We start from the raw sequence: 9,296 nt of genomic DNA on the forward strand, positions 1-9,296 counted from the left end.
TTGTATCTTTATTTTATGTCGCATGATGTACATTTTGTTTTCGTGTGAGAAGGAAAGCAGCGGTTAACACACACTAATCACAACACTTTTTATGGTGCTGGTGGTTTTTTTAATTTTATTTTGTCCTCTATACTTGTTTTCCCCGTACCGCTAAACTTGTCGGGAAAAGCGATCGCCAAAAAGAACGTGTATTGTTTAAAAATTACGTAGCACAATGTATGGGCAGTTATTACTCTTACCACAGCTTTGATATCGTGTTGATGTAACAGCCTCGTCTTTACAATTTGTGTAGACTTCTCTTTGGGAAAGATTAATTTATTTTCCCTATAGTAGTGCATGTTACTGGCTCTTAGTAAATCAAAAAAATATTTTTGTAACTTTCCTTCCGCACGGTGGGCGCGCGCTTGTAGAAAACTTTTCACAGCCTCGTCAAGAAATTCGGTGGCGCCGGCGCCAAACAGTTAGAGGGGCCCAAGTGCCAACGCGGCCCCACCGGTAGCATTGAGGCGCCCGCCAACGCACTGGGCGCCGTGCCGGCCGTGCCGTGCTGCGCCTCGTCGAAGGTTGCTGACCCCCGCGCCGGCAGGACAGGCGTGGACAAAAAAAATACATCGGAAAAAAAATAGTCGGGACCTGCGGCGCGGCGCGGCACGGCGGCGGCGCGGCGTCTTCGCGGAGGTCGCGTCCGGAAAGGGGGTTCCCCCTGAGTGACGGCTCGCGGTGACGGCCGCGGCCCGAGTAACCTGGGCTGGGGCGCGGGGCGGACGAGCCTTCGGCTGGCCGTCGAGCTTGCTCGGCCCCGACTGTCGACTCGGCCTGCTTGGCGTGGGCGGGGGACCCAGGCCATAGCCCGGCCGCGGCCCAAAGTGTCTAACGGTGTCTGCTGATTCGGACTGGGGTTTTCATTTTATTTTTATTTTTTTTCCTGCCGTCGGTCGCGGTGAGACGTGGCGCTGCGCAGCGAGGGCGACGGCAGCGCAATCCTCTTCACCGCGCGGATCAATCTGAATAATCACCTCGATGAAGTCGTGCTTGAACTGCGTGACTTTTAGAGGAGGTACAAACAATTATTTGGGTTTCAAAAGGACTGTTAGGTTGCCTCTTAATATTTGTACCCCATGGTTCAAACGTCACGGGGTCTCTGTAGACGGCTGTGATTGTCCTTTTGGGACCACATAATATTTGTATCCCCCCCTCAAGGTCACACGTTGTGTGGTGTGGAAACGACCCCATAATCACCTCAGTCACCTGCTGCGCTCTGCGCCGCGCCGCCGTCTCCCTCGCATCGTGGCGCGTCGCTCACGGCGCCTCAAGGTTCCGGGCGGCGGCTGCATCTCCCGTAAAGCGCAGTGGCTTTGTTTCCTTTTATGATTGTGCGGCCAGCTCGCGTGACCAGGCCGTGCGTAGCAGCTGTTAAACTAAAAAAGAAAAGGATAGAGATGTGCGGGAAGGGAGGGAGGGGGGAGGGGAGAGAAGCCCGATGTGGAAAGTTATCTTCATTGTTTTCATCGTTTAGTGCTCCATTGTTACCATTATTGTCGTGTGACTCTGCTGGGGACATGTTTGTCCGTGTCGCACAACTCGCGTTAGTTTTACAATTCGCCGATGTGATTTTGCTCTTAAAGTCAATATTTCTTTTGTACAGTGTTTTTACGTGTTGCTATATTGCTACATTCGTTATTTTCATTTCGGTAACCAGACTATATCGCCTGCATTGTAAGTACATCGCTAAACATTTGTTATTATGGGGGTGCTCAAATATGAAAGTGACAGTGCTTTATTGCGTGTGGTTTAGTTGCCATGAGTCAAACGTTAAATTGTTTGTCTTTAGTGACTTGCTGTGCCTTTTCTTGTGATTTCGTATTTTTTGACATTGTTATATTTGTAACAGGAAATCCCATATTGTAGGGCTGCTACTGCAAACTGGATTTGACGTTTAATCGGCTTAACTTTTGTCTTCTGTATCGATCTCGTCGAATCGTCGTTTGCTCTGACTACAATTGCAAACCACGGAGGATATCCCCGACATTTTTGCGTGTTATTCTAGTCTTAGTATTGATATATATGTATAGCGTCAAGTTAGCAAGTCCAGACGGAAAGACAACCAAGGGAACACAGAAAGGTCACATGATGACAAAATGATGTCAAAATAGCATCAATAAAATGACGTTGGCTTGACTTCATTTTGACATCACCTTGTTGACAATTAACGTCATTCGACCTTTTTGTGTTGCCTGGGAATCCGTTCTCTAGTTTATAAGTATCTCGAATTTAGTCGGTTTGCCTTCCTTCACCTTGAGTCATTCGCGTCTGGAAATGCGTTACTTGAGGCCGGTTAACGGTGTTTTTTTTACAAAAAACTTACATTGTTTATGCTAAAAAATTTAACTTTGTTGTGGGAAGAAAATGTGACGTGTTTCGTTCCGGTCGAGTTGGTCATTCCCACGACCACAGTAACTTGGCCTGTAAGTTTTGCGTTTGATGTGCAAAACGTTATGTTTAAGATGTGTATGTGTTTATTTTCTTGCTGCTGAATAATTTCCTTAGTAACGATGCCGTTACCACAGTTATCTTGAACAGTGTCTGATTTTTTTTTTTGGCACATGTTTTTCTTGCACATTCCTATCAGACTGCCGTTTTGTAAGCTTCGTGGAGGCTTTTCATGTTAAAAGTTTATTCGCATTTATCATTAGATTCTTTTAAAAATCGTTATGGGATTCGACGAAAATTTACGTAATTTATTGTTTATATGTACGTACATTGATAGTACTGGCACGAAATTAAATCTATGTCTCTTATTCTTTCTTAGGAAATATGTAAAATTCAGGACTAGAACAAGAACAATCATTATGAGCATATCTGAAGAACTTTGCTCAAAATATTTTCCAATGTTGTCTATAGTACTGGCATAGGTTTAGACTTGCTGTTCAGCAGCCTTTCCCAATTGTGATCCCCGTTCGATGTGATTTGCAATGAAAATTGGACCCATAGAGCTCCCGGAGAGCGCTTCTAGATTTGTCATTAGATTTTCTTGATGATAATTTTTTTAGTTGCATTTTGGATAGTTAACAATTTTTCTGGAATTTCTACTTCCTTAAAGTGATTCAATGTTGTGTGGAACCATCCCTTGAAATGGAAAGTTATGAATCGACTGATAGACTGTTGTTTTTATTTTTCACTCTCTGTTTCATGTTTACTTTCTAGATTATGCCATGTGGCAGAAGGCCACAATTGTTGGGTTTTGCTGATGGCCAATTTTGCTTTTGGAACAACGACTGTGTTTCTTAGATTAATATATAGCCTTAACTTTTTTACTAATTTACTGGAAAATTCACCTTTTTTGTATAGAAAGCAGACTAATGCAGATATAGTGTCCTGCCACACAATCCTATAGTGTTAGTTTCCATACTAATACTGATATTTTTTGTACTTGTTTGCCTTTGTAAATATAGCGCAAAGGAGAAGGTCGGTCGAAGCGTCGAGTGTTTCTACATCCAAATGGAAAGATGAATCAATAAACTATCTGTCCAACGTTAAAACAATAAAGCGCATGTCTTTTCAATTTGTCGACGAACCCTCTCCCACGTTCCGTCGTCACCCATTGAAAGTAGCAGTCACTGTGGTGTGACTGGGTGACTGTGAATGAGACTGGACTCCATAAAGGCATCACGCCCGCTATAAACGTCGACTACCGCCGGCCTCTCTCCCGGGTCGGCCTCAACTCAGCTTCCCATATGAAGCGTCAAAATCGTGTGTGGCAAAATGGTTAAGCACGATATAAAGTGCCACGCCATTGCCATGCTTTGAATAAGGAGATGTTCATTTCAATACACACACAAGCTTGCGACGTCGACGTACACTAAACCTCAATAATTCAGTAACTTTGTTTATTTACGAGGCAGTTAATATGTGTGCATCGAATCTTTACACATTCTTTTCCGTCTTGACGTTCAGGCATGGGACTTCCCCCTTTTCCCGCCGGACGTTACGTTGTGAGGTGCAGCGCGGCCAGACCGGCCCGCGGCCCTCCCGAGCGGCACCCGAATGAGGCCCGATCGCGGTGCGTGACAACGCATTCGACGTCTGAATATATCCTGACGTATGCATCGCTCTCTGCTGCTGGCTGGCTGGCTCCCGGCCCAGAGCTCTCTCTCTCTCTCTCTCTCTCTCTCTCTCTCTCTCTCTCTCTCTCTCTCTCTCTCTCTCTCTTTGAGTGTGGGTGGGGGAAAGAGATAGACAGAGAGAGACAGAGAAGGGGAGAGAGAGAGAGGGGGAAAGGGAAGTCCCTGCTTTCGACCGTGCTGTGCGCGACGCAGCTTCTAGCGCTCGACTTTGCGCTCAGTTCCGGCGGCCCCTGACGCAGATTGGATTATTGATGGGGCCCTGGCCGGGCCTGGCCGGGACGGGCGATAGCAGCAGTGCAGCGCGCCAGGCGATCACGCACTATTAAAGAGAAACGGGCGGCTTGAGGTGAGCCGGGGCACTGGCCACCGGCCCAGCCCAACGGCTGTCACTATTGCGCCTTTTCGGCCGGAAATTCAAAAACCGACTGTCTGCCTGCCTCGGAAAAGGCTTTGCTTAGGGTACAGTATAGGCCTGTCGCCCCACGTTCGGCCTCGACAATAAGTGGCTATCCATACACACCGACAAGCAAAAGGCGACATTGACGGCGTCTCACGGAAGGGTCTCATTCGGGTGATTTGTGTGAATGTCGCGACTTTCTCGACGCCTCACTGACGTGTGAGGTGTGAGGAGCGTAAGCCGCTTATTAGAGCCAGCAGCCCGACGCGTGCCCAGTGGGATCCCGACGACTTAGGAGGCGGGATCGTGCTCAGACTTGTGCCCCCCTGGAGTGAGGAAGGCGAAGGGGACTTCAAATATTGTCGCCCCTTCAGCAGGTTATTCGGGGGTACAGCCGCTCAACACGGATTGTCTCACAAGGGAACTCATCTAAGTGTTAGTCCCCGATTTTGTTCCGCCTTGGGGGTTTTGTAGGGTGAACGTATACAAAACGATTGGCAATGAAAATTCGTGCCCAATTTCATATTTAATTTTATAGGGGAAATCCACTTTCTCCAAAAATGACTAAAAAAAAGCATTTTTTCTGAAAAATCCAAAAATTATCCACAGCTTGTATGTATTCAGTTTTAAAAAGTCGATTTAAGGCCAAATACAATTATAAACTCTCGGTCATTTTTGGTTTTTTCAGAAAAAATGCCTTTTTTAGTCATTTCTGGAGAAAATGGATGTCCCCTATAAATACGAATATGAAATTGGGCACGAATTTTCATTGCCAATCGTTTCAAATACGGTCACTATACAAAACCTCCAGGGCGGAACAAAATCGGGGACTAACACTTAGATGAGTTCCCTTGTCAGAGCTAGACCACTTCGTGTTAAATGTATCAATTCTCCAGACAGTGATTTGCCCTCACTGATGCGACCCGTTTTCCCGTTTGTGACACTAGTCCTGTGGCTATTGCTGATTCCCAATCTGATCCGTTCATTGCGAAGAGCAACTAACTTCATCCAGCTGGCGAGAGCTGAGCGCCTGCGAGACCCAGGGTAGGCCACCCCGCAACACACGCACGCGCTGCTGGCAAGATGTTGCCTACCTAGCAGGCGCTATGCGAGCTGGCAAAGGCCGGGCGACCTAACTAACTTTGGCAGGCTCGTAAAGGGCGAATGACGGACGTAGTTTCTGCACATGATCCCTTACACCGTAATCGAGTACATCGTGAATATAGCTTTCATTAACCCTGAGAAAACTTACCCGCTCGGGGGTAAAACCTGCGATTCCTATAAGCTCCTCTGGTGGGCCTGTGAGGTGAAGGATATTTGTACTCCTTCCCTTTCGAGCTCCCGAAACAACAAAAACTACAAATCGCCTAAAAGGCTGTAACTGTCCGTGGGGTATGTAGGGCCTGGCTCTAGGGGCATGGATCCGCTTCCGGCCAGGCCTTACGAGCTGGACCAGCGCCACGGCGTCGTCATCGGCGCGACGGCTGGCGTATGGCCCACGGTCCACACCTCCGGGAGGTACCTGTAAGCTTTACTCGGACCTGGAGGGTGATCGGACAGCTCGGGAGAGCTCCCCGGATTGTTTGACGGACACAATCACTCACAAGCGGAAACAATCACACGAAATCCGAAAACAATGACACACAATCACGACACAATTCTCCAAAATAGTATGTCTCAATATTTAACCAACAATAATCTAAAACTCACAATCTGAAACACTGATGGTCACAATCATGAGTACACTTTTTTGGGCCTGCTCCCAGCACCACACTCCTCTGGCGAATGACATTCGGACTAGCAGCTGATCACTAAATAATGAGAACTGTCTGCGAATAATCGAACAGCTAAATAAATACTTCCACCGAGTTCACCGAGTTCAGCATTATTTGGCTGCCAGTAGTGTGGCAGTGGCAGTGGTCGAACATATCATTTCGGTCGCTTTATTTCAATTACCCGGCAAAGTGCCCCCCTGCGCCTCGCCGGGTCGGGTATATGCTGCTTGCTCCTCGCTCTTTTCACGTTGGTTTATTTTGCGTCTTGCTCTCACTCTCGCTCTCGCACGCGCGTCGTTGTCCGTCCGTGCGGTTTGGAGTTTTACGAGCAGCGCGCGCTTCTTCGGCTCGGGGAGGCGGGGCGGCGGCGGCGGGCACGAGGAACTTGTTTTTGATGGCGCCGGTGCGGGCGGTGCGGGCGGCGGCCCGAGAGGTTGCCCAGGTGCACAACACGTTGTAGAAAGCGAGAGGGGACGCGCTAAGGATGACAGACTGCACGAATATCTGGGCGTCACCCTCGCCCTTTAGCCCACCGAGCAGGCATCGTCTCGCGTACACTGCCGGCCGTCGCGCCATGCGTTCGTAGAGTGCAAAAGCAGAAGTGCTGTTCGAAATTATGGGGGGAACTGCACGACTTGCGTTTTCTTTTTCAAGGAGTCTCAAGTTTGATTGATTTTGTGGATTTTTCTCCAGTCACTCTCCCTAGCCCTGACAAGCCCTGAGAAGATTGGCGATTCGCCGAATTCGCACTACAAAATCCCAAAGTAAATCCCCCTTCCACACACATTATGCATCAGCCCAGTAGAATTGAATTAGTACTGGAACATCGTCAAACAAGCGGCACGTCGGGGGGCTGTTGACTGTGTAGTGTTCAGGTACAAATAATACGCTCCTCGTTCATGGTAATTCGCCTTATAAAAGGCCTCCGTACTTCCGATCCGAGGCGACGGCAAGTGCTCTCTGTTCCCACCCGATCGCCACATTTGGAAACCTGTCGCGCCCGCCTGGCTGCGCTCCGGGGTGTGGCGGGGCGTGGCGGGGCGGAGGGGTGGGGGGCAATAATGTTTTGCGGAAGGACCTTGCGGAGGTCGCCGCTCTGCTGCGCTCTGCGGCCGTGTGTTCCGCCGCCGCTCTGTCGGAGCGATTGCCTTTTTCGTCCGCCACTTAATCGCGGGCGCTGCGGGTCGCGGGTCGGGCAGGGGGGCAGTAGTGCCGCGCAGGGTCACGAGACACGACTCGGAGGACGGTGGACGGTAGTTGCGGGATGCATCGGGCTGTCCGGAAACTCATATGTTTACGGTTTACTGAGTGAGACTGCTACACCTATATGTAATGTACAGGTCCATAGACCCCTTCCTTTACTTTCCTTTTACTGTACCGCATGCAGGGGTTCGGGCGGGCGGGCTTGCCAATGACGCTCAGCTACATACCCTATGTGTGACTATGCAACCCGCCCGCACGCCTGTGTGCGGCACAGTATAAGCAAAACAAAGGAAGCGGTCTGCGGACCACCCCGTATACTAGGCGTGCGATACATTAGCTAATATGTGTAGTAGTCTCAAGCAGTAGTAGTCAAAGTTGACATCACTGCTAGCCTTGGCCGCACATTGACTGCATGTCCACCCCACAGTGCGCACCCTTTGATTATCAGTGCCGCGACCGCGTGGGAAATAGGTTGTGGTTAGCGGGCGAAGGGCGGCGAAGGCCGCAGAGAGTCCCTCCGCGTCGACCACCCCTCGCGCGCCGTCGTGGGGCCGATGGCCGAGCCCGGCAGCCCCCTCGAGCAGGGGGCCGGGAGGAGGCAGCTGGGGGCGCCGGGCAGGCGGCCGGGGGAGCCGGGGGCACCACCGCGTGAGTCACGCGATGCGACTCGGTCGGGCGGCCCGCGATCCTGCGGCCCGGGGCCCGGCCGCAGCCACTCTGGCGGAGCGCGCCGGCAGCGTAGGCCGCCCATCCGACACCCGCGCCGGGCTGGCAGGCTGCGCGGTGAGCAGGCGGGCGAGGCTCCGGCGACACTGACAACCAACGAACCTCCCGGCGACGAGGGTGGTGGTTCTCGGTCAGGTACGGTATTGCGCGGTTGCTTCAAACTCTTTCGCTTCTACTTGCTGTCTGAGCCAGTTTTCCACGTCTTACATAGTTGCCATGTTTAGACATGTCGTGGCAACCTAACCTCCTCACAGCGTGCTGCGCTGTGCCTAACCTTACGCGTTGCTCGCCGCATGGTCACGACGCGCACCCCGCAGAGTCACCAATAGCGCGCCTAGTTAGCACCCCACGACGGGTGCCACGCCCCGCCACGCACCGCCACGCCTCGCCACGCCCCGCCACGCCCCGCCACGCCCCGCCACGCCCCGCCACGCCCCGCCACGCCCCACACAGTGCGGTGCGGACCCCGCCCCACTGTTGCAGCGCGGCCCGCGGCGCGAGCAGAGCCACCGCCGCCGCCCTGCCCTGCACCGGTCTGGTTCAGTCTGGACTCGGCCGGAAAGGGTTAGGGTTAGTTAGGTCCTCACAGCTCAGGGCTCAGCGGCCCTCACTGAGCGCCGCGCGGAGCCTGGCGAAGCCCACGGGTGTGATGACCGTGATGACTGAAGGCAAAGGGCAGAGCGGAAGGTAGGGCGGGGCGTGGGGGAACGGAGCGAGAGCGCGGCAGGGCGGCGCGGGCGCGGGGGACGTTGTGGGGGTGGGAAAAGGAGGGCGGAAATGGGGGGGAGGGGGAAGGGGGGAGGCATGTGACACACTGTCACACACCACTTTCGGAGGACCTCATCTTAGCCAGGATCGGGCTGGGCGGAAGAGCGCTGGCACTGCTGGTATCGGACGGAATGCTCGCGTCACCAACATTTTCGCTTGCTGACTCTGATCCATCGCTCGTGTGATGCGTGTTCGGATGCGGAGACGTCCGCCCCGTCGGCGCTACGGCTGGGCGGAATCAAAACTTTTAAAAGTGGTGGTGTCGGGCAGATTGCCAGGGGTTTGGAGTAGGGGGAGGGGGGG

At 51.9% G+C, this 9,296-nt stretch overlaps 1 protein-coding gene across 1 annotated transcript in view; it reads left to right on the forward strand.

Annotated features, from left to right (window-relative positions):
- Positions 1 to 9,296, forward strand: part of LOC113208517 (plasmanylethanolamine desaturase) — a 16,834-nt gene that overhangs the window by 948 nt on the left and 6,590 nt on the right. The gene's annotated exons all lie outside the window — the stretch shown is intronic.

Source organism: Frankliniella occidentalis, unplaced genomic scaffold (genome assembly GCF_000697945.3).
Source record: "Frankliniella occidentalis isolate FOCC.00 unplaced genomic scaffold, Focc_3.1 Scaffold113, whole genome shotgun sequence".
NCBI classification, from domain to species: domain Eukaryota; kingdom Metazoa; phylum Arthropoda; class Insecta; order Thysanoptera; family Thripidae; genus Frankliniella; species Frankliniella occidentalis.